We start from the raw sequence: 26,569 nt of genomic DNA on the forward strand, positions 1-26,569 counted from the left end.
GTGGAGAAAGTTGTGTGGTTCTGAAGAACAGTGGTTTCCTCAGATGACGATGGGGTTTGGGGACAAAAGCAAGCAGCCAAAATACAAGAATGGTTAACAATTACCAACTTCTGCCAGAAACACGCCAATGCTCTGTATGGATCTGCTCATCTCTTCCTCCCAACAGCCTGGTGCTATAGGCAATCCTGTACTTGAATCTTATATAAGAGCTAATGACCCTAGAGATATTCAGTGACTTGACCAAAGTCACATCAACTAGTGAACACAAAGCTAAAATTAGAATCAAGTCATTGGATATTGCAGCCAAGGTCTTGACACTATATGGGCACCCACACACACACACTCTCTCCCTCTCTCTCTCTTTCTCTCTCCCTCTCTCTCTCTCCTTCACACACATACACTCACATCTTAACTGAATTGGAGAGGTGGGGGGCAGCAGTCACCAGGAGATCACATAAGAGACAGCAAGGCAGAAAGGGAGAGAAATCACAAAATGTCCAGGACTCAACAGAGAGGGAACATTGTCCAGAAGGAAGAAGAGCAAGGGTTGCAAGTGACCATTGGCATGCTGCTGACCCCCAACCCAGCTGACGAAATGTGGGCAAGTGGAAAACCAGATTAATCTAGAGAAAGCCATTTTCCAGCTAGGGTGAGCAACCTTAGAAGACTCTTAAGGGCACAGAAGGGATCACCCACACTAGAACAAGGACCCCGCATGGCCCAGGAGAAGGAGTCGGCATGGGAACAGGGGAGGAGTTGGGAATCCATAGGAAAGACCCACAGACCACAGACCAATATGGTGCATGATGATAAGAAAGATCAGATTACCCGAGGGGCCAAAACTTGGGTGATGCTTGGAGACAACAGAATGACAGGCAGAATGGGACTCACCAGCCTCCAGGACCCATCGACGACATGCTTGTTTCTGTCCTCTGAGCTGCCAGGGCACTGGGGCACTTGGCCTGTTGTCAGCCAGTTGACACCACCCATGGAACAGCAATCTTTGAGGCCACAGAGACTATGGAGGACAAAAGGGCTCAGCTTTACCCGCTGACTGCCCAACGCTGCCAGTCTTGCAGGAGAAGAATTAGCCGGTCTTACCCTGGCATGATGGAGGGAAGGTGAAATAATCTGCCAGATAGACATTCCTTTTTCCCTCTGGAAAATCTGAAACAGAGAACAGTTGGCCCTGAGTGTGTACCTTCTGCTTGTCCGGAAGGGGTGGGAGAGGGACTCACTCAAAAGAGCAAGCCTCGTAGTGTTTCTAACGATCAAGAAAACCCAAAACTGAAGCTCTGTATTCTGGCCTCCCAGGTAAGGTGGAAAATATGTGGCCGCCGGTGACGGATCTCAGGATTCCTGGATACCGCCTCCTTTCCTAATTTACTGGGCATGATTCTATTTGGAAATGAGCTCAACCAGCTGTGAACTGGATGTCGGAGGCTTTCCCAACCGTCTTGGACTCTTGCCATCTCTGACTCCCGCCAGGCTGGACCATGTTGAAATAGTTTTTGAGTGCGTTTTTAAGGCTCCAGGAAAACACCAAAAAAAAAACCCCAAATCTCCTTAGAAAATGAGTTTAAACTACATGCTTTTCTGCTTCTAGTTAGCTCTCCTCAACGGCTCTTGCAAGCTGAGAACTGCCCAGAACATCAGCCATGATGATTGCTCTGACTCTTTCCTCTTCCTTTTCTCCCCTTCTTTATTTTTATTAAGGAAGGTGTCAAACATGCACAACAACATGGAGGGAGGAACACCCTCCCTCCATCACCCAAACCCTTCAACAAAAATCAGCTTGTTTGGGCCACTGTATTCAGTGGACATGTTCCAAATAATAATAATAATAATAATAATAATAATAATAATAATGGGAAAATGCATTAAATGTGGCACACAGAATTCGGAGCACATTCACCACTTCCTTCCTATTCCCTCCCACATTGGAACCCAGATCGAAATAGTTCTCAGCATAAACTACATACAATCTGTTTTTTGCAAACTCTCCCCAGATTCTGAATTTCAGTGACATTTCAGGGGTATCATTAGGTTATAAGAATTAGGAGCCTCCTTAGAAAGGAATTTGTCTCATTTTCACTCACTCTTCCGAATGCGACTCTAAAACAAAACTGATGATTTACACCAAGCTCACAATTTACTTGTTGGGGATTTAATCACATAGAGCAAATTCCAGTAAGAAGCTTAAGAACTTTTCCAGTGAAAGCAGTGGCGGGGTGGGGGTGGGGCACAGGGAAGAGACGTGGTACAAACAGCTTTGGATTTCTGAAAGCTGCATCCGGTCATGCAAGTTCAGTTTCAGACTGCTGCCACACAGGCCACGAGACATCATTGTAGTGTCAGTCGACGGAGACTATTCTAGAGGGTCTGAACTGTCCACCACTCTTGAGTAAGGAGGAGCCGGGGCGTCTGGTAAAAGTTTCTCAAAAGTAGCTTGTGATTTCCCTCCCTCCAACTTTTTCCCCCTCCCTCCTCCCATCTCCCCCTCCCTCCCTTCCTTACTTTCCTCCCTCCCTGCCTTCCTCCATCCCTCCCTCGTTCTCTCTTTTTCTTTAGTAAGAGCATGCCTTATTAAGAAAAAGAGATGTCATCAATATTAGCAGCCACACAGTCACTTGCCAGGATCTTCCATTTTTTGTTAGCAGGTGAAAGGGAAAGGGTACCAATGCTGGCTCGAGGTCTAGCCATGTTATTTATCACCAGAGTCAGTGGACACCTCCATGGTGGGATCTGATCAATTTAAATGATTGCAAACAATAGCTTTGGCATAAAATAGATCAGGGTCTGAGGTCTTTGCTGGAGCCACCTCCACGTCCATAGGTATTACTCCCAGAAACAAAATGCTAAGGCAGATACCTGTCTACAATGAATGCACATTGTAGGATCCACAGAGGAGGGCAGATCCATTAACACACACACACACACACACACACACACACACGATACACAACAGAAATGAAAAGACCCAGTCTCTTGTGGCTTAAATGCCTTGGTAGGCCCCTTGCCAAGAGTCAAACATTCTGGAATGGAAGAGCTTCCTCAAGGACTCCAGAGGTGGTCTTCATGCTCTTCAGACAACTTCCCCATTCTTGGCCCTTGCAAAAGAAGAAGGCAAAAGAGCAGCCTCTAGAGTTAGTGGCCTGAGTTCTGTCTGTATTCCATCAGGGATGGGCAAGCACTTTAAGTCATGGCAAACACTTTAAGTCATAGGACCCCACTCACTTCAGTTCTAACATGGGAGAGGAAGGGGCTGGGCTGATTTCTGAAAGTCTGCAGGGAGCTCTTTAGTGACCTGTGAACTCCGTGAACCACCAATACCGTGGGTATTCAGTGTGGATTCAGACCTTAGCTCCATCCAAGCTGCGTGGCCATGGGAATGCCTCTTGATTTCTTTGGAAACGTAGAGGATTACTTATGTCACAGGTTCTTGTGAGGACTGGATTCTTTACACATAGGCAACGCTCCTAGTTTGTGGGGTACGCTCGTCCCCTCTTTCTAAAATGCTGTGATTTCCAACACCAAGGAATCTGGGAAGTTTGACTCTCTGGACCACAACTAGATAATGTAGTCCAAGGTATTTCTTGCCCTAATTTATTACTCATCGGAGCATGAGAAGTATACAAATCCGGGTCAGTACTGCTGAAAAATACACATGAGGTAGACCGTATTGCATACTTCATGCCTTACGTGAGATATTTTACATAGTTTTTTCCTTATTTGTTCCAAGTCACTTAGACATAAAAGAAATGGTATAGGTTAAACCAAGCTGGGAAAGTGAAGTCTTCACAAAGTTTATATTGCTAATTAAATTAAGGTTTCCAGCAGATCAAGAACAAATGACTGAGTTCAACAAAATGTTTCCTTTGATCTCAAGATTTTATTTTTACTTCAAAGAATAACCAGTAAGATCATACAGGCAATGTCTTCCCCCCTTCCCTGCAATGAGGGGCTCCTGGTCAAAGAACTTGCAAGGGTCTGCTTCAGAGCAGTGGGTGGCCCTGCCCTGGCCAAGGACAAATACATGAACAGAAGATGGGGGATGGGCTTGGCTCTGCCATTCACCCACATCCCATGAGAAAGTCACTTGACCTCAGTCTCTATGCTCTCTCATGTGAAATGAGACAGTTACACCTAACCTGGTAACTCACAAGTTTGATATAAAGATAATGCTAGGTCTTTGGATTCACCAAATTCTAAAATAGGATTAAGAAATAAAACCCCCAAGGGATCCTACAGCGGTTTCCTTTCTCTGGGAGATCTTTTCCACCATCGTACATCTGGTACTTAGTAGTACTAGGTACTCCATGATTCTTAGCCAGATGAGTGAAGGGCCAGATGAAGACAGTGGTGAGGATTAGGCCCAGGGACTCATGGCCACTTAGACTTGTTCTTCCCTCCTGTTAGATCAGCCCATTCATTCTGTCACTGCAGCCTTGGCTCTACTTAATTCTAGGTGTGGTAACAAGGAACTAACAGGGGGAAGAGGGGTGATGGAAAAGGTCGGAGAGACAGAGAGGGCCACCCAGCAACAACCAAGGAAGGATAGCTTTGGGGATGGAGGGGAATTTCCTGTGACACCTATGGATGGGAGCCTGCTCTGTCCCCTGCTCAGTGTGTCGCATGCTGACACGGGCAAGAGATTTTCGGCATTATCCTCTTAAACCCGTGTTTACTTCTGAGTAGTAAACTCCTACCCAAGTAGATGAAACATTAATATATCTCCACGTTTCCATGAGCCTGGAAAGACAAACACCTACTTATCAGTGATATGGCATCAAGTGGGGCTGAATTCTTAGTCACAAAAGAGGGTTTGCAAGATAGGGAAACCCAGATGTTGACTCCATGATGAGGACATAATGAATACTTGGAGGGGAAACTTGAAGAATGTGCATTGCAGCCTTTTATGGACGCTTTCCAAGTCTCCCTACTCTTGGAGCTTCTCATTCCCCTAGTACCTTGGGACAAACTTTATCGATCAGAAACAGAAAATAAAGGATAGAAGCCAAAGGCAGAGTTTTGCTGTCAGCTCTGGGCTGGGGCAGGGATGGAGGGCCCTGTGGCATCTCCTTTTAGGTATTTCAACATCAGCGCCCCTATGCCTTCGATGGTGATGGTTTCCTAGCCCCCATCTGCTATGACTCAGCCCTCGGTGGCGGAGTGACTCAATGGGCTAGCACAGTCTGGTACTCTGGGTGGAGAAGACCCATTCAAAGATATGCCATTAGTTAGAATATTTGAGGCTGCAAGTCACAGGATACCCAAGCTAATGTGGCTTTAAGCATAACAAGAAGTCCCACATAACAAGAAGTCTGGAGATGGGTGGTTCTGGAGGTAGGCAGCCTGTCTGCAATGCTCTTGGTTCTCCCAGGGCAGTGAGCCTCTGCCCTTGGTTTCCCTGGGTTCAAATCCCAGGTTTGGTGCTTCTTGGTGGTGGAATTTCTGGCAAGTGACTGCACTTCTCTGAGTCTCAGTTCCCACCTTTGTAAAATTGGAGAGAACACTAGCAGACCCCTTCCAGGTTGGTTGTTGGCATTACGTTAATTGGTATATGTAAACTGCTTAGCCTGGGCCTGACTTATAATAAACAATATAGAAATGTTAGTTATCACTTTCTTTATTAATGTCAAGTTCTCCTTCACCACAAGAGGCTTCCCAAGGCACCAAACTTCACGCTGCCCATGACAACATGCAGGATGGGAAGGAAAGTGTGGGAGGTGGACAGGGCAGGGCATGAAAAGGACATGAGCTTCTTACTACCTCTTTCCTCTTTAGCAGAAAGAAAAGTCTTTCGCAAACACCCTCTTTCTTTTACACTGGAGCCTGTAGGTCAGGACTGGGCCGCAGGGTGAGCGTGACCATACCTGGAAAAGAGGACTGGGTTGTCATGGGTTCAGTTCTTTGCGCCATCTAACATGGTAGCCACTAACCACATGAAACAATCTAGAATTAAATTAAAATGATTAAAATTAGAAATTCAGTTGTCCAGCCACCCAGGCCACATTTCAAGTGCTCAATAGCCAAAGCTCATGGTCTCCATAATGGATATAGACTGTTTCTATCTCCACAGAAAGTTCTTTTGGAAAGTGCTGGAGTCAGAGTTTGTGTGTCAGGGACCAACTTTCCCTGAACAAAATCAAGGCTGTGTTCACAAGGAAGAAGCAGAGGTGGCTGTTAGGTTGATAATCAAGAAAGGAGGAACTGGAAAAAAGACCAGCACAGGCACTCATGAGATCAGAATGCTTGGTGTGAACATGATAGCTGGAGAAGTTCAAGAAGTCTCCTTAGACTTCAAGTTTACCAAGCTGGCCTTTCTGTTCTTTAGCACCTCTTTCACACAGGAGCCCGGCCACTGGATTGTGGTAGAAATTGGAATTATCAGGAAGGATTTGTTAGACCTCCCCATCTCTGTAGTTTCAGATACTGAAAGACAAAAATGAACCTCCAGACTGTATACATCCTGGACCCCAACTCAGTGTTACAACAGGGTCTAACCAATCATCATGCCAATCTTGGCTATTTTTATGGTTGTCATGTAGAATGGGGTAATACCAACCATTTCCCACCCTATAGAGTCACTAAGAGGCACAATAGATAATATGACAAAGTCTTCAGGAAAATCCAACCAGTGTACCTAGAACAGAATCATTGCTGACTTACCTTGGGAATTGGGGAGCAGTAAAAGTCCTCAGGCCTCCTCTAAGTGCTGGAGAAAGTGTCATTTGCCTGCAGCAGGAATGCAGCCAGAGTAATAATAATAAGTAATGTGCAGTTATACTTAACTATTTGCCAGGCATTTGCCTAAGGTCAGGAAGTGGCAGAATGAGATTCCCGCCCAGATATTCTACTACCAAAGCCTAGGCGCTCTGCCACACTTCCTTTCCAGAACTCTGGATGACTAAGCTCTTTGGGGATCGGTTGGAGCAATGGTTCTCAAATTCCAACATGCATCAGAATCATCTGGAAAACTTGTTTAAACACAGATCTCCAGGTCAGCGGTGTGCTGGAGCAGGTTCCTCCTATGGGCTCCAAAGAGCCAATTGTGGGCATCTCTTCCTGACTCCCTGTTCAATAACGTCACGTTGGTAGCTTGCAATCAGTCATAGTGGGAGAATTTAAATCACAAGAGTGAGCAAACTCTGGGGCATTTCTTTCCCCCACTAGAGAGCTATAGTTGTTGTGCCTTTACCACCACACCATAGGCTGGTCTCCATCCCCAGAATCTCTAATACAGTAAATTTCGAGTGGAGCCTGAGAATTTACATTTCTAACAAATTTCCAGGTGATACTGGTTCTGTTGGTCCAGGGACCACACTTGAAGAACCACTTGGAAAAACATTTCAGGGCTCCCTGAACATATTCATACCCTAAGTCATCACTGGCAAGAAGAGTGTTGATAGTTTCATCAAGAAACGTTGGCTGTAGATGATCCTGTATCAAATTGGCACTAAAAAGAGCTGCCGGTTACTTAGTGTTGACTTTAGGCAGCTACTGTTTTAGTCATCTGTACATGAACTCATTGAATCCTCCTAAAATGTTAGACAGCATGTTCTAGTCTTACAGGTGAGGCCAAAGCACAGAAGAGTGAAATGACTTGCTAAAAGGTGGTACAGAAGGTTGGTGGAGTTGTTGAGGCATGGACTTGGGCTCTGTCTCCAGAGTCCATGAGCTTGACCTCTACACCACTAATCACAGAAGAGATCTGACTGTTGTTCAGCCAAATATAAATCTACTAACAGTTCCTTCAAAAAAGAAAAAAAAAAGCAAGAAAAAAAAAACAGCTTCAAAAAATAGACACACGAAAGGGAATTTGAATTTGTTTTTCCCAACTAGACTTTCCTGACTTAAAAGAAAATGGATAGAGAAGTTTTCATTCCTCACATTGTCCTTCCTCCAATATCATGTGCAGATTGTACTGTACCAGATAACGAGAAAATCATTCTCCTAGTTTGGGGGTCAAGAAACTTCTGTAAAGGACAGGGCAGTGAACACTTCAGGCTTGGCAGGCCATCCAGTCTCTGATTCAGCTATTCCAACTCTGCCCTTGTAGTTTGAAAGCAGCCATAGGAAGGATGTAAGGATGAGTGTGGCTATGTCCCAGTAAAACTATGCTTATAAAGCAAAATGGGCATTGGGCCCTATTCAGTTATGCGCTGTAATTTGATGACCTGTCTTTAATCATCTAGAAGTCACTCCTTATTCCTAAATAACCAGTTGGAAGTATACCTTCATTAAATTTAGGCAGAATTTTACACAAACAAAACAAAAAGCAAACAAACAAAAAACCACCAGTATAAGTGAATAATAACTTGATAGATACCAATGGAACTCGCCTCAGAAGATTACATATTTCTCATTCTAATTTGGTTATGGAGGCTCTTCCTTGGTTTTACATTATCATCATAGATCAGGTGGCTGGAAAGTCATGCCACTAAGATAAAGGTCCACAGGTGCCAAGTTGAGCTTAGCTTTAGTCTTCGTGGTCAAGAGGGAAACAAGACAAATGGAGGATTATGACCTCCTTTGACCACTTCATATACACTGTGACTGGCTTAGAATCAATTTACAGTGTAGCTTATAAGTCAACAATATAGTCCTGCTTCTTAGAAGATAGGATGTTTATTTCATTTTATAAATCAACACCAATGCCCAGGAATGTGATGATGGTCTGTAAGAGATTTGAAAATAAGGTGTTCTAGATCCATCTTCTCCTTAAACTGAGATTGCCACCATCTTGATAAATACTTCTGAGATAGATAGAGCTGAACTATCAGAAAATAATGGGCAGACATGACATTCAACCAGTGTAATAGATTATCTTCTAAGAAGACTTTCCAGGGGCACCTAGGTGGTTCAGTTGGTTAAGCATCTGACTTCAGCTCAGGTCATGATCTCCTGGTTCGTGTATTCAAGCCCCACGTCAGGCTCTGTGCTGACAGCTCAGAGCCTGGAGCCTGCTTCAGATTCTGTGTCTCCTTCTCTCTCTCTGCCCCTCCTCCACTCATGCTCTGCCTCTCTCTGTCTCAAAAATAAATAAACATTAAAAAAAGAAGAAGACTTTTCATTGGTGTTATTATTTAGATATACTGGTGGTTGTTTATTTTTTGTTGTTGTTGCTTTGTTTTGTTTGTTTTTATTTGTAAAATTCTGCTTCAATTTAGTAGAGGTATAGTTTCAACTGGTTATTTAGAAATAAGGAGTGCCTTCTAGATGAATTTAGGACAAGTCATCAAATTACAGTGCATAATTGAATAGGGGGCAATGCTGGGTTTTTTATAAGTAAACTTTTCTCCTAGTCCCTAACCTGCTCTTCTTGCCTCCAGGCTCTCATTGCTTCTGATTAGCCTTCATATCGCACATCCTTTTGTGCTCATGAGCAAGAAACTCTCTGGACTACCATTGCATGTTGACTTGAGGTCAAAATCCTTAGCCTAACATTTGAGACCTGGGATGAGCTAGGCTCATTTTTCTCTCTCCCGGTTTATCTTAATATACCCAGTTTCTATTCCCACATAATCATGTCTTGAGGAAAGATGTTCCAAGGGCTTAGACAAGTGTTTCAACTAAAACAACAAAAACCACATAGCCATGGGAGAACCACAATCACAGCCAACAGGAAGGCAAAGCTGGAGGCAGCACAAAAGTCAAGGAATCAAGGAAAGGAACGAGAACAAAGGTTCAGAAATAAAGCAACAGAATATGACATTTCCCCTTGTCTATGGGATCTGGTGGTTGGTGTAGGGACAGATCTGGGGCTGATGCCCTAAGCCAGTGCTTTCCAAACTTACCTTTCCAGAATGCCTGAGTGCACATCTCAAGACCCAGGAAAAGGGCCAGGGAATCTACATTTTAATAAATGTTTAAAATAAGTCTTATGATTGTTCAAGTTGGTCAAATGCTGCTTCCCATTAAAATCACCTGCAGGCCATGTAGAGAGACCACATGGAGAGGCCACATGGAGGTGTGCTGGCTGACAGCCCAGCTAAGGTTCCAGCCAACAGCCAGGCTCAACTGCCAGGCATGTGTGTGAAGATGCATCCAGACGACCCCAACCCCAGGCTCACGATGCCCTCGAGGCCCCAGACATTGGATCCAGGATCCCCTTGATGCCCCAGACATTGTGGAACAGAGACAAGTCACCCTCTTCTTTGCCTTGTCTGAATTCCTGACCAACAGAATCCAGAGTCCCATAAAATGGTCTTTTAATTTTTTTTTTCAAAAGATCATCTGGAGAGCTTTTAAAAAATCTTGTCCTCAAGACATCCTGATATATTTAGTCTGGAGTAGGATCTGGTATTAATTTCCCCCCTACTTTTTGCCATAAAAAATTTGAATATCAAAAAGAGTTGAATAAATAATAAATGGAAATCTGTGGATTCATCACAATTGTGAATATTTTGCAATATGATAGATAGATAGATAGATAGATAGATAGAGCTGAACTACCGGAAAATAATATGCAGACATGACATTTGACCTCTAAGTACTTAAGTGTGGAACTATCCAAAAATAAGGGCATTGTCTTATATAAACACAATATCATTCTCATGTCTAAGAAAATAACAATTCCCTAAAATCTAGTCCATATTTAAATTTCTTCAACGGTCTCAAAAAATCTTCTCCTTTGCTTTTTTTAAAAAAAAAAGAATCCAATCAAATTTCATACAATGCATTTGCTTATTAAGCTACTTTGGTCTATTGCTCTCCCTTTTAGTTATTTATTTCTTAAGTCACCTTGACTTTTTTTTTTCTGAGCAGACAAACTAAGAAACTTTATTCAGGCCAATAGGTAATTATTGTTATCATTATTATTATTATTAATGCCCAAAGAGTTTTATATTATTTCCTACTGAACAGTTTCCTATTTGACTCCACAACTTTGCTATCATAACAAACATGGATACATAATATAGTGGATATTCCCTAAAGTCTTACATGTGGTTATATAATAATTGTTTCATAGGCTGAAAACAACGTAAAATCAGGTGTGTTTCTTGAAAAACATTCCCTTACAGAATGCTATTACATTTTGTTCTTCATAGCCTAGCCCCTCAAAAAATTTCAAAAGATGCATATATAATACTATTTTTGTTGTTCTAGTAATATGTAAAGTTTGCTTGATGATTTACAGTGAATCAGAGATCATGTTAAACCAGCCAGCCGTTATTTACCAGAGAACTGTGTTAATTTCTAGAACTACAAAAACTACCTTTGTATTTATTTTTAGTAAGGTAAATAAATGAGACAGTGAAGAAAAAAAGCAGGCCTTGACTTTAAACAGTGGTCCTGTGGAATGATCTACAAAGTATACTGGTCTAAATGTCTTTTCTTGATGTCATTTCCCTTATACGTGTCTATTCCCAGCAGGTTATAAACTGAAACCTTAGTTCACAGAAAATAGATTTGGACCAAGCCCTTGGGACAAATACAGTTCATAAGAGATGTACACTTGATACATTGTCATACTTTTAGTGATGCTGACTTTGAACCTTTGATTGAAGGGATGACCATCTTACTTCTCCATGAAGACAATTTTTTTTCCTCTTTGCAATTAGCAATGATAAGTGATATCCTGGCACATAAATGACCTGTTCTCCCAACAAAGTTTTATCTAATACTTTTAGCGTGCGTTGATGCCCTGAGCCAGAAAGAACTCTTGAGTTGAGACTTGCAAAATGGTATTTTTTTCTCACTTTTGTATTAAGGCATAATTCATGTATCATAAAAATTCATCTTTTTTTTCTGTATAGTTTTGCAATTCTTGACAGGTGTATGTACAGTAATCTGTAACTACCACAATACTGAAGATGATAGAAGAGCTCCCCTGCCCCCCACCCCCAAAATTTGCCCACATCAAGGATTTTGGTCAGTGCCTCCGCAACTGCATCTCTCAGGGACCATTGATATGTATTATGTCCCTTTAGATTTCCTTTCTCCAGGGTGTCACATACATGGGAGCATACATTGTGTGGCTTTTTAAGTCTGGCTTTTTTCACTTAACAATATAATTAGAGACATCCATGTTGTTTGCTGTATTGCTAGTTCTTTCCTTTTTATTGCAGAGTCCTAGCCCATTGTAGGAATTCATTAGTGCTTTCTTTCCCATTTGCAAGTTGAGGGACATTGTTCCCAGTTTGGGTCAATTGTGAATAAAGCCATAAAAACATTCTCCATCAGGAGTCTGTGTGAACATAGGTTTTCATTTCACTTGGGTAAACACTTAGAAATAGGATTTCTTTTTTTAAATTATTTTAATTGTCTTAAATGTACTTACTTATTTTGAGAAAGAGAGGGCACATTGGTGAGTGAGGGAAGGTTCAGAGAGAGAGTCTGCATCAGAGTCCGTGCAGAGCCCAACGCAGGGCTCACCTCACGAAGTGTGAGATCATGACCTGAGCCAAAATCAAGAGTCGGAAGCTTAACTGACTGAGCCACCCAAGTGCCCCAAGAATAGGGTGGATTTCTTAGTTGTTTACTAACTGTGTGTGTAACTGTGTAAGAAACTGCTCAATTCTTTTCCACAGGAGCTGTAACATTTTACATACACAATGCAGGCAAGTCACGTGATCGCTGTTTAGGACTGTCATTCTCAAAATTTCTCGGGTGTTCTCCCATGGGGAGAAAAAAGCATTTTCTCACCCACTTGAGATGAATTATGGTTCTTATTATAAAAACAGAGTAAATGCTAATTCTTTTCACTTAATCACCAATTTTCAGGGCAAAGAGCTCTTCTCATAGTCATTTCCAGTGAAGGCAAGTGAGGGTTTTTTTTCTCCTTCCTCTGTTTCTCTCTTTCTTCTCTCAGCTATAAGTTTATGCATGTTTTTATTCCATAGTTTAAATCAATACCATTTATCATTCTTTTTAATTCTCAAAGTGTCCCAAATTTGCCTAATGGGAATGCTGTCAAGTTGCTTTAGGACCTTTTGAGATGACTTTATTTGTTTTGGATACTTCTTCCCTTTCTGGAATGAGAAGATTCCCATTCTTACCTTGACCTTTCCATGAACTGGACCTAGAATCAGTCATTTCTCCAAGATGACTGGCTCCTTGAAGTGATACTTAGAAACCACGTCTCCACAGCAGACATCTCACGGTTTTAAGGTCTTTCCATGGAAATACACACACACACACACACACACACACACACACACGCACACACACTTTAAATCAAGAACTAAGGTATATGCATGCATATAAATCATGAGCTCATACCAAATTTACAATCAGTTTAATCTTCTTCTTTGACTTTTTAACTTGTACCTCCTTTTTTCTTACACCAGAGATCTTGATTCTTCATAAACCTGACATATCTACTAATTCGCTTTATTTCTACTACAAATAAGATGGCATCAAAATCACACTATTACTACGACTACTACTAAAACTGCTGAAAAGTCTAAGACTGGTTTGTAGTTTCTGTCTTGATCCATTTCCCGTGAGGGATGTCCAGTTGGAGTCCTGAGTTCAAAAATCTCTTGAACTAATTCTTTCTGTGTGATTATGTTTCTGATTCAGCGTGCATTTAAGTGTATTTGATCTCATCTGTTCTGGAATTTAGGGTCTGGACTTAATACATCATACAAGCTTCCCAGAGGATTCCCGCCAGAGTTTGAGAAACACCGATCTGACTGTTCTCTCCCTTCTTTCCCTCACCTTGAAATGGCTTCTCTCTCATTTCCTTTTATTAAAACTCCATCCTCTCTTTAAGGTTCATCTCCTCCACCCACAGCCCCCCTCCCCATGATCCCATTAGTCAAAAGTAACCGTTCCCTCCTCTGGACTCCAATGCCCTCTGACCATTCCCAATAGAATTTTAAATGTTCTACTTTGTATTACAGTCCCTGTCAAGGGTCTGCAAGCTTTTGCTGTAAGAGGCCAGATAATAAATATTTTAGGCTTTGTAAATCATTTCCATCTCTGTCACACACTCTTTTTCTTCCAACAAAAACAGCTGGTACCTTGAGACTTAGCCCTTAAATAGTTTGCCAGCACCTTCCTTCTGTCACCTTGCCATTTGAGTACCTTGGGGGCAGGAGACGTCTTACTTGTTCCTACCTGCCCCACTTATAGCAGAGCTTGTGGGAAGGGATGCTCACCAAGTGTTTATTAAATTCATGGATATACGATATTGTGTTATGGCTTACTTACAAGAACCTGTAATTAACCCAGAAAATTGAGCTATTCAGAAATATCAAAACACGATGTATAAACACAGAGCATTGGTCACAGACAGGAACCTATAGAAAATACCACCCCACGTGTTCAGTCACTTGCCAAGCCTCCTTCAGTGGTATGTGGAGGCTAATCATCATGGGCCGTGGAAGTTCTAGGACTACACACAAGTGTCAGAGAGATCAGAGAGAGAGAGAGAGAGTTAATGGCTAGAAATGCACAGCAACAAACAAGCTAGCAGAGGGGAGCATAAGTAAACTTCCCTCCTTGTGACCAGAAACAGGGTCCCAATGCCTGTGACGATCCTACCCCCAGCCCAGGAGAAGATGCCAACAAGGTAAGATGAGCGCTCTGGTTTCTCGGAGCCTGAGTTCCGTGTTCATGTGTATCTGGCAGAGGAACCACATTTGACACCATGGAAGAGGGAGGGAAAAGACGTAACAGAGCAAGACGGGATGACTACTCCAGAGGACTGAGCAGGTGCTGAGCTCCTCCTCCTCCACCTTCCTGTGACATCTCCCCAGTCTGCACCTTCATGCAAGATGCTAATTTTACTAGGAGGGAGAAAAAATGGAAATGCTTTTTTAAAATGTGCTTTCTTGTGTTTCAGGAGGTTGGTACTGAGACTAAATTTTCGCTTCTGATCAGAACCCTGATGATGGTGATGTTACTTCCTACCACCGGGACCTCCACCTGAAGTGACTCACATCTCACACTAAAAGGTAGATGGGATGGGACGCCTGGGTGGCTCAGTCAGTTGAGCATCCGACTTCGGCTCAGGTCATGATCTCACAGTTCATGGGTTCGAGCCCTGCATCAGGCTCTGTGCTGACAGCTCAGAGCTTGGAGCATGCTTCAAGTTCTATGTCTCCCTCTCTCTGCTCCTCCATTGCTCGTGCTCTGTCTCTCTCTTTCTCTCTCTCTCCCAAAAATAAATAAACTTTAAAAAAATAAAAATAAATAAAATAAAAAGTAGATGGGGGTACCTGGGTGGCTCAGTCGGTTAAGCGTCTGGCTTTGGCTCAGGTCATGATCTCACGGTTCGTGGGTTTGAGCCCCACATCGGGCTCTGTGCTGACAGCTAGCTCAGAGCCTAGAGCCTGCTTCAGATTCTGTGTCTCCCTCTCTCTCTGACCCTCCCCTGCTGTGCTCTCTCTCTCTCTCTGTCTCTCAAAAATAAATTGAAAACATAAAAAAAAATTAAACATCCAACCCTTGGTTTCCGCTTAGGTCATGATCTTTTGGTTCATGAGACTGAACGCCACCCTCGTCAGGCTCTGTGTTGTCAGCAGGGTGCCAGCTTGAAATTCTGTCTCTCTGCCTCTCCTCCACTCTTTCTTTCTCTCAAAATAAGTAAATAAATATTTTTTAAAAAGTAGACATCTTTGTGGTTCTGCCAAAGAATTTAAGAGCCCATTTGAAGCATTTTTATTCTAAGACAATTTATTTCCATGTCTTTGGGATGAAAACTATGTGAAATCCATTCAAAACAAAGGTGCTTTATAATAACATTGTTTGAAGTCAGACTTTTGCTTCTTCCCTCAGCCTGTCATTTCTTCAGCCGTAGGTTGCTATAAATTCAAAGGGCATTTAAACAAACCAGTTTCTCTGAATAGCATTCACCTGGTCAAGAGTAGTTTGTGACAAAAACTGGAGATTGTGCTGATGCCTTTTAAGCACAACCAAGCCAAACATCTGAACTATTTCTGCTGTCTCTTGGCAATTAAGACGTAACACATTTGTGATATTTGTTGACATTTGTTATACTTCTGATGAACAATTAGTCTCCAAGACTATTAACAGGAAATTCCACTTGTGAGATAAGCAGCTGTTCATGCAAAGCTTTGGCCGGATCATGGGACCCAAATCTCCTTTATGCAACTACTGTTTCCTGAATAGTCAGCATTCCTTACGGATCCAAAAGGAAATGCTTGGAAAATAACTTTTCTGGCTAATTTTGACTGTTACATTTTCATTAAGGGGGAAATAACTTTGATGCTTCATCTGGCTTCTCACACTTGACATTTGTAAAATGTGAGTATTTAATAGTGTCCTGAATTGCCGCACACATTTCAAAGAGTAGACATCAATAAGTGCCCAAGCATAGTCATTTCTAGGCTGTAATGCAGAATGGTAAGGTCAGTCTTCACCCCGATCACACAACATTTAATAGTGCATGATTATTTCATTCTTGAAGCAAAAACCGGCAGCCTGGCATCATATGGGACATGCTCTGGCTCAAAAATATGTATCTCTTCCAATTTTGAGTTATTAAAACATTGAATGTAAAATTCCTCTAAATTGCTGGGAATACATCTCCAAAAGACTGAGAGGAAAATAAGGGCTAAATAACTAGTTAGGGCACAATGCCATCGCGGAAATGACGGCAGTTCTGCATACATTCTAGAAAGGCAAGACATTCCTCACGGCGGGGACAAGAGTTTTATCAAGGATTCACTCACAAACCATCCATCAATCACCGAAACCTAAATACCATTCACATCTGCTTCTTCCTTTTTATCCAACTGCTTCATGTCTTCCTCTTTTCTGTCCCGTAATGGACAAAAAAGGAAACGCGGAAGGGCCTTGGGTTTATTTTAAAGTAAAAGCAGAAGACCATAATTTTATCCCCATCAGTAAAATATTTCCGAATAGGCCTTCTCAGTCAGCGCACGTTTATTTATAAATGACACACATGGGCTGCTCTGAAGTAGCGTATTAAGTAGCAGTGGAGTTTAGTCTTTCTTTTTTTTTCCAGATTAAAGAATTCATTTGCGCCCAGTTTTCTTCTACTATTTTCTTGCATACATTTTGAGGTTCAAGTATTGCCCGCAAATTGTGAGACCATTGCTCAAAACGGCTTCCAGAGCAAACCTGCTGAAATAATATCAGATCACATTTAAGACCCTGTCTAAAGTCCCGCAATCATGGTCTTTAGCTTTTACTCGAAAATAAACCCAAGGCCTTTCCGGGTATTCTTCTCAGCCCATTAGAGCATCAGCTCTGGCTATAAAGATAAACAGGTATCTGTTCAGATAAACAGACCCCACACTTCCGCCTCATCTTCAGCTCCCTCCTATCAAGCTCTTTGCTCTAGTCTTGCTGAATTTTTGGCAGCAAAGGCGTTAAGACAGAAAATCCATGACCTACTCATGGTGGCTGTTGATGGCCAGATGCCACACTGGTTTCTAGTTGAAAACACCCCTAAGGTTGAACAGGTCAGAAGTATGAACTACAACTTCCAAGAGGACTAAGAAGTATCCTTGGGGGGCACCTGGGTGGCTCAGTCGGTTAAGCGTCTGGCTTCAGCTCAGGTCATGATCTCACAGTTCATGAGTTCAAGCCCCACGTCGGGCTCTGTGCTGACAGCTCAGAGCCTGGAGCCTGCTTCAGATTCTGTGTCTCCCTCTCTCTTTGTCCCTCCCCCTCTCACACTCCATCTCTCTCTATCTCTCAAAAATAAATAAAGGTTTAAAAAAATTTTTTTAAATAAGTGTCCTTTCTAGAGGTGTCTGGAGGGGGTTTGGGGAGGGTGGCTCAGTCAGTTAAGTGTTCAACTCGTGATCTCACCTCTGGTCATAATACCGTAGTTTGTGTGTTTGAGCCCTGCATCTGGCTCTGCGCTGACACCATGGAGCCTGCTTGCAATTCTGTCTCTCTCTCTGTCTCTCTGCCCCTCCCTCGCTCATGCTCTCTCTAAATAAATAAACTTTTAGAGAAATAAATCATTTAGAGAAATAAACTTTCTCTAAATAAATAAATAAACTTAAAAAAAGAAAAAAAAATGCTTGAAGCGTCCTTTTCAGGGAAGGTGGTCAAATAGCATAAACTTTCAGTTATCAGATAAATAAGTCACCGGGATGTAACATTTGGCGTTGTGACTGGAATCAACAGTACTGTGTTGTATGTTTGAAAATTGCTGAAAGAGGGAATCTTAAAAGTGCTCTCACAAGAAAAAAGTTGCAACTTGTGCTGTTGAATACTAACTAACCTTACGGAGGTCGTCATTTGGAATGTATACAAACATCAGATCATCAGGTGAACACCTAAAATTAATACAATGTTATATGTCAGCCATACCTCTTATTTTATAAAAACAAACATAAAAAGATAATAATAATTAAAAAAGAAGTATTCCTTTTAAAACATTTTTGAAACCCTGGAATGCAAGATGAGTCCTGTTATATGACAGATAAGAAATGGGGCCGGCTCCAAATGGCTGTAATTATAAACTACAAATCCAATGGGTCACCCAGATATGCACCCCCAAGGCCTTCACAGCTCCATGTTATTTCCACTAGTTCATAGAATGAACTTGGACTCATTATCCCCATGGCCCCTAGCCTTACCGCCCCTTCTGCAGTCAGGTTCCGCACCCATGGGATCAACCTCACCCCTGCCTTCCATGCAACAAACCCAACGCCCATGGTCAATGGCTCCCTCCCCTTCATGCCCATGTCCATTTACACCTCCCTTCCTCGGAAAAGTCTCTTGAATCCAGCCTTTCTCCTCTGCCATTCATTTATCGGGCCTTCAGCATTTTTCCCTGAGTAGTTACAATGATCTCCAACCTCCAGGGGCTCTGCTGACCAGTTACCTTCTTAAAAAAAAAAATCAGCTTATAACATTTTTCCCAATTAAAAACTTTTTGTTAAGTTTATTTATTTTGAGGGACAGTGGGCAGATGTCTGCTGGGAGCCACTTCTGAAGTTAGGCAGGTTTGCAAGACCTCCCACCATCAGATGGTGACTGGCATCTGCACCCGCTCAACCCCCACTCACTTTCTGCTTGAGCACCGACCCCCAAGGCACCTGACTGACTGATGTCAGGAGTGACTTGCCTTCTTCTACTAAAAATATGTGAATTGTACCTTGTGAAATAACTTCTTATAGGAGTTTCTCCTTTTGTGATTATAGGAGCAAATATTACATTTCCTGAGAAAACCTGTTTTTCTTCCCCTTGAAAACAGGCTATTGACCCCTGCTCACAAAAGAACTAACTTTTGCCTTTGCTATGCTAAACACATTGTCTTGCTTTTGAATGCTAAGGATAACTTCCTTCCCCATGTGATAAGCATCTAAGTCACCTACTTTAACCATTATTGATAAAGATGATGCACGAGTCTTCTACCAATCTATGTTCTGGGAAATTTTTACATACTAAAAAATTTGTCATCAGAAATCATTATATTAGGCAATTTCCACTTCTGTTTTGTACCCCATACATTTGTTAATAAAAAAGGCTGACTCTCCGTCAGAGCGGAGATGCCAGCCAGCCGTGCAGAGATGCCGGCCTGCTGATCAGAAAGAACCTCTTGACTCTCTCATTCCCTTCCCCCTTCGTCGATTCCTATCTCTTTCGTGCTAACACCGTCCATCCTTCAGGGAGCCCTGGACCTGCTGGAGCTGGACTCTGGCAGGTGTCTGTGTGGGAGTGGCAGAGAGAGAGAGAGAGAGAGAGGGAGGGAGAGAGAATCCCAAGAAGGCTCTGCACCACCGATGCAGAACTCGAACCCACCAATCCTGTGATCGTGACCTGAAGCCAAGAGTCAGATCCTTCCCCCACTGAGCCTCCAAGGAGCCTCCAGTTAAAAACTTTTATTACTACTCTCAGTAATGGTTGTATCAAAACGGTTTTGTTCATGCTTCTCCGCTAGCAAAACGTCTTCAGTGTGCACCTTAGAAGGATGATTTATTCAATGAAACTCTCATGTCCTGATTAGAGTGATGGTCACATACACACATATGTTTAACAGCCACGTGTTAAAACCCAGAGACCTGCAGCCAATAAAACGTCAGTTTTACTGCTTGTAAATTTAAAAATTAAATTTTAGAAAAGTATGAGAGAAAAACTAAAAATAAATGGTTTTCACATGTTTGCCCACTCCCGACGGGCTTACCTTTCGTATCTTCTGAGTGCATTCGCCCCACTGGAGGATCACAGCATTGAATTTGGATGATTCAGACAGTCATTTTGGCGGACATTGGACAAGCAGCAGGAATGTCCTCAAGTCGCTGGAGGGCCTTCCCTCTCATTCTGTAACAGCCGCTTCACTTGCTTGTACAGAAACACTGACAGTAAATACGGATCAGTGTGTATCACCACTAAATAATAGAAGATTATTTGTGTTATTCGTCTAGAACACATAATGGATCTAAATTTGCTTTTGTGCTGTGGCGCCTGGGTGGCTCAGTCAGTTAAGTATCCAGCTTTGGCTCAGGTCATGATCTCACGTTTTGAGTCTGAGCCCCACGTAGGGCTCTGTGCTGACAGCTCAGAGCCTGGAGCCTGCTTCAGATTCTGTGTCTTCTTTTCTCTGCCCATCCTCCACTCATGCTCTGTCTGTCTCTCTCTCTCTCTCTCAAAAATGAATAAATGTTAAAAAAATTTTTTTTGGCTTATGTGATCTCCCCAAAGTCATGGCACAGAAGGACAGACTGGAGTGATACCTTCCAAGGAAGAAATACCCACAGTGCTAAGTCAAAAATCCCCTGTCAGAGTAAAGGGCACAGAACATCAGAAATATGGATGGGGAAGAGCCCTCCTGAAGGAGGTTAAGGAGGAGAGACCAGGAGGGACCCTCTCCCAGGTAAAGCTCCTTCTACATCAGCCCCTTGGAGGTTGAACCTTTAAGCAAACTACCCACCATGGTAGTTTCATATTTCACCAAGATACACCCACAAGGTCTACCTGTTTACCAAAGTGAGGACGACCTGTGGAAGGCTTTGAATGGATGGATATAAATCCACTTTCTGGGTGTAGCTCCCCTTCCAGATTATACGATTCTTCGAGGCTTGCACTTTTCATGTCTTTAAGTGATTTCATGACTCTCCATTCCACAAACGGTTTGCCTCTATTTTATAAGAATTATTTGAGCATCCCTGATTGCCTATGCATGTGTGTATTGTTTGAATTGTCTTTTGAGCCGGTTGTAAGGTCTTCTTTGTTTCCTCATTTAATTCATGTATTAAAGAATTTATTTGATATGTTCATCTTCACAGGAGTTATAATTTTGCCCTTTCTATAAAAAGTTCCCTCCCTCTTTCTTTTTTTGAGAGAAAGGAAGTGTGTGTGTACATGCCTAAGAGTGGGGGAGGGGCAGGGCAGAGAGAGAGAGAGGGAGAGAGAGAGAGAGGGAGAGAGAGAGAGAGGGAGAGAGAGAGAGAGAGAGAATCCCAAGCAGATTCAACAGCTCAGCTTGGAGCCTGTTGCGGGGCTCGATCTCAAGGACCCTGGGATCATGACCTGAGCTGAAATCAAGAATCAGACAGTTGGGGCGCCTGGGTGACTCAGTCAGTTAAACGTTGGACTTTATCTCAGGTCATGATCTTACAGTTAGTGACTTTGAGCCCCACGTTGGACCCTGCGCTGACAACTCAGAGATTGGAGCCTGCTTCAGATTCTGTGTCTCCCTCTCTCTCTGCCCCTTCCTAGCTCATGCTCTGTCTCTCTCTGTGTCTCAAAAATAAATAAACATTGAAAAAAAAAGGGTCAGATGTTTGACTGACTAAGCCACCCAGGTGCCCCAAAAACTTTCCTTTTAAAGCCGGGAACCCAGGAAGGCCCCTGAGACTTGTTACATTGTGAGGAAGTATATCCTCATGATAGACAGGTGAGGGACCAAAGACATTTCCCCTCTAAGCATCTTCCTGTTCTCTGAGTAAACAGAGGTGCTGACATTAGGGGTGGAGAGCCTTCAGCTGCCTCACCTTTTGTTCTCTGTAGACCTTTGCAGAAAATTCTCTGCGAAAGATGAAACAAATAAAAATTTTAACTGAAACCTTTGCCTTCAGATCTGCCACAGGCTCTCTGAAATGTGGGCCCAGCCTCTCCCTTCCCTTCCTTTCCCAGCCTCCCACCTTTCGGACCCTCTGCTCAGCCATACAGAGTGTCCCCTCACCCCTGATGCTCCTGTCCCATGTCCCATAGAACGAGGAAGGCAGAGGGGGAATTCTTATTTCCTCTTTCATCACTCAAGACCCCATTAAAGTCTCCTCCTTCTGTGACAAGTTTCAAACACTTGTAGGCAGGGCTACTTACATCTTTTCCCAATTTTTTCACAAAATAGGTATAAATTTCTACAGCTTAGATGCTGACACTTCGTCTTTTTCAGTAAATATCAAATTTAGAAAATCCATTATTCACCCTTTGCTCTAAGGTTCATGTTGTATAAGAAAACACCTGTTGCCCCATAGGGATAGAAGGTGACCCTGAGGAGGAGCCTGGGTGGCTCAGTCGGTTGAGCGTTCGACTTTAGCTCAGATCATGATCTCGTGGTTCCTGGGTTTGAACCCCACTTCAGGTTCGTGCTGACAGCTCAAGTCCTGGAGCCTGCTTTGGATTCTGTGTCTCTTGTTCTCTCTGCCCCTCCCCATTTGCACTGTCTGTCTCAAAAATAAATTAATGAAAAATTTTTAAAAAGAAAGTGATCCTGAGGGTGTGATTTAGAAGCAAATTGCAGAAAAATACTTTTAAGCAGCTCTGCCTAATTCGTGACGGAGACCTGGATGCTTGGTGTGAGTGAGGAGGGGGAGAGCCCAGAAGGGAGGTGGAGGAAGAGAGAAGAAAGGAGAAGTGAGGAGTAAGGAAGGAATTAGAGTTGGTGGAAATGCCCAAGACACATTTGGAAGGATAGGCCAGTCTATTATTCCATCTTAAGTTCATTGCTCTCTGGCTTCGCCATGTAACCTTCCTTGTCATCAACTCGCCGGCAGAAACCTGCCACTTACAGCTGCATCGTGTGTGTTGTATTTTAACGGGAGGAGCAAATAATCAAGGGTTATGTCCCATGTTTGGGTTGAATCCAAGGAAAAGAAAAAGCACCAGCTGTAAGACATAGAATGAAGGGCGAAAACTCAGCAGAAGCTGGAAGCTGCAGACATAAGTGGCCAGGAGTGTGACCCTGCACACAGGAATGCACACAAGTTTTGGAGACAGCAGTGAACTTGCCATTGTCGGGTGGGAGGCACTTCGATTTCAGCTTTGATCTCCATCTAAGAAGGCTATTGGTGGGGAGCCCAGCTGATTCCTGGCTGACTCAGATCCATGACCCAGTGCATCTGGAATCTTTGATATTTGAATGTAGAAACCCCTTGAGGACAGGCAGACACAATATTCTTTTTCTCCAAGCAGAGCAAAGTGCCTGCTTCACAATAAGTGATGAAATGTTAATCCATCACTTTACAAATTTAAACGAATTAGTAGGTACTTATCATAGCTTGTGGTCTAAGATACTGCAATTGCTAATCTAAATGATTGATTACCTAAAGGCACTCCAAGTACTGATATTTATAATACAATAATAACATGTTATTATATTTATATTGTTGGATTTATTTTTCTCTGGGAATAAAACACTCCACATTCTTTGATGGTATCCAGCAGTGTGTCAAACCCTTGAGGTCAGGATCATTCTTCCATGTAATAAAATAAAGATTCTGAAGGTGTTTGGGCCCCAAGTGCCTACCAGGCGCCAGAAAAGGATGGGATCTATAGGAACTGTTATGGGCTGAATTGTGTCATCCCCCCAATTCACACGTTGAGGTTCTAGCCCACAGTACGTCAGAATGAGACGGTAGTTGGAGACAGGGTCCTTAAAGAGGTAATCAAAGTAACATAAGGTCATATGGCTGGGCCCTAATCCAACCTAACCGGTCTCCTTACAAGAAGAAGGAATTAGGACACAGAAGAAAAGGCATGTGAAGACATCTCAAAAAGGTAGGCATCGACAAGCGAAGGAGCAAAGCCTGAGAAGAAAGCAGAGATGCCAACACCTTGATCTCGGACTTCCAGCTTCAGGAACCATGGGAAAACAAATTTCTGTTGTTCAAACCAGCCAGTCTGTGCTATTGTTTATGTTAGTCCCGGAAAACAAATACAGGGACCATGTTTTCCAGACGAAAAATTAGGACACGTGGTCTGACACATACAAATGGTTTACAGTCAGCTGACTGACTAGACTACCCTGTATTTGAAATCTAGCCATGCCTAATCCATAGTGTCACTTCTAAATAGCACTTGGCTTAATCCGAGAAAAATACTTTTACTCGGTTCTCTATAAAATCTTTTTCAAGGGTGTTCAATTCCCACGGCTGGAAAGCCACAGGATCCCCATTCTGAAACTGAAGTTTTACCACCACGCAGCGTTTTGCCGTCATTTGAAAACCAAACCCAATGTAAGTTAGAGAGAATTAAGGGCAGAAGTCCACACGCTTTTTGTCCTCAACTTATAATGTAGACGACATTATTATACGGACCCCCTGTTCTATATTTAAGAGAGAGGAAATCTAAGAACCCTGAATGCCTTCAGGAAGACAAATCCTTGAGGACGGCAGCCTGAGCCAGCATTTGCTGACTCTCAGGCCAATAAGCTACATAATTAGAAAACACCTGGGTGGTGGGGAGGGGAAGGAATTATTTTAAACTAAATATAAAGATTTAAATCAAAGAATGAGTTGGAATCTGGCCATGGCTGTTGATACAGTGCATATTAAACACAATGCCTGTTTTCTCCCTTAGAGCTAGGATAAAAAAAATCAAAGCTTTTATTTACTAATATATGCTACACAAAAATGCTAACATAGATATGTTGAAAAGCCCATGGGAATCCAAAAGAAAAAGAAAAAAAAAAAAAAAAAAGAAAGCTGTGGAATCCTTGTGAAATACAAGCCAGGTGTGAACTTTGTTTTTTTTCCTTTTTCCTTTTGCCAGAAAACTTCAGACTCACGGAGTTCACGTTGTTAACTGGGCATTTCCATTTTCTCCACAGGTTAGAGAAACACAGCAAAGTAGAAAGGAAAATTAAATGATGACTACTATTACTGGAAGAAATGCAATTACTTGACTTTTGGGGTAAGATGAAAAAGTGGAACCAAATTGCAAAATTACTCCATTCACAAAAACCAGGGAAGAAAGCAAGAAAAAAGCATAACTAGGGAAAAATAAATTATATCAACTGTCCATTAAAAAGTGGGGTGGGAAAACCCATGTTAAATGCTTGGAAAATGTTGCCTCAGAAAAGCTGTGTTTCCCAAGATAGGGAGGTAGCTCTCAGCTTCATTTCCCCAGGAACATGCCTGATAGAGAAGGATGAGCAGGTCAAAGTCAGGAGAAACTCTCCCTAATATCTCCTCACCTTATTATTATATTTTTAGTGTTTTATTCATTTTTGAGAGAGAAAGAGCATGAGTGGGGGAGGGGGAGGGAGAGAGGGTGACAGAGGATCCAAAGCAGGCTCTGGGCTCCAGGATCTGGGCTAATAGCAGTGAGCTGGATGCGGGATCAAACTCAGGAACTGTCAGATCATGATCTGAGCTGAAGTCAGATGCTCAACAAACTGAGCCACCCAGGTGCCCTTTCCCCACTTTAAAGGAAAGCAGCCTAAGGACAGGAGTGGAATGTCTCCCTGAAATAGAAGTTTCAACTCATTTGCCCACTGACTCATCCACCAGGACTATTAAGGGAAAAGAGAATGTGCATGAAAGCCCACAATGGTCTTTATTAACAACTAAGGGTTTCTACAGATCAGGGACAAAAGAAAAGAAATAAGACAAAATGCCCTGATTTTTTGTAAATCAAATAATTTTACAATTTGGTTCTACTTTGTCATCCTACCCCAGAAGTCAAATAATGTGGGGAATGGGTACAAGGATGCATTGAAGTCTCATTTAAAATCTTTGACCTCTCGGGGCAGCAGGTGGCTCAGTCCATTAAGTGCTTGACTCTTGGTTTTGGCTCAGATCATGGCCACACAGTTTGTGAGGTTGAGCCCTGCGTCGGGCTCTGTGCTGACAGTGCAGAGCCTGCTTGGGATTCTGTCTCTCTCCCTCTCTCTCTGCCCCTCTCCCACTTGCTTTCTCTGTCTCTCCCTCAAAATAAGTAAATTAACTTAAAAAAATTAAAACAAATAAATAGATAAAATCCTTAACCTCTCTTCAGATCAAAATTGCCATCGCCATTTACATTATATTGACAAAATTGCCATTTACAATTCACATTAGCTGTTCAGGTTCACATGGACAGGTTACTCAACATCTCTTAACATTAATTCCCTCATGTGTAAAATGAGAATTATTATGATACCTACATATAAGATAAAAAGAGTTTATGTGTGTGTGTGTGTGTGTGTATATATATATATATATATATATATATATATATATATAGCACTTAGAAAAGTGCTGGGCATAGAGTAAACACTGTATTACTTTCCTCTCTGATTATTTTTGTTACTTTTATTGCTAAAGTCCATAATCCTTCCTTCTCTTTTCCCCCTCTGGCTAGGACAGGTATGGGTGGGCTTATTAAGGGTCAGATATCATCTAAGATACAGGTGATTTTTTTTTTTTAATCAAAAGATTCAGTGTCTGGTTTAATGAAGCTC

General features: G+C 42.4%; 1 long non-coding RNA gene across 1 annotated transcript in view; it reads left to right on the top strand.

Moving 5' to 3' along the window:
• Positions 1-25,028, top strand: part of LOC115293267 — a 48,849-nt gene extending 23,821 nt beyond the window's left edge. The window contains exons 2-3 of the long non-coding RNA XR_003909458.1: positions 14,798-14,909; positions 24,956-25,028. This is a non-coding gene — a long non-coding RNA (uncharacterized LOC115293267). The remainder of the gene's footprint in view (positions 1-14,797; positions 14,910-24,955) is intronic.
• Positions 25,029-26,569: the final 1,541 nt, after the last annotated feature.

The sequence above is a fragment of the Suricata suricatta genome, chromosome 6 (genome assembly GCF_006229205.1).
Source record: "Suricata suricatta isolate VVHF042 chromosome 6, meerkat_22Aug2017_6uvM2_HiC, whole genome shotgun sequence".
Taxonomy (NCBI): Eukaryota; Metazoa; Chordata; class Mammalia; order Carnivora; family Herpestidae; genus Suricata; species Suricata suricatta.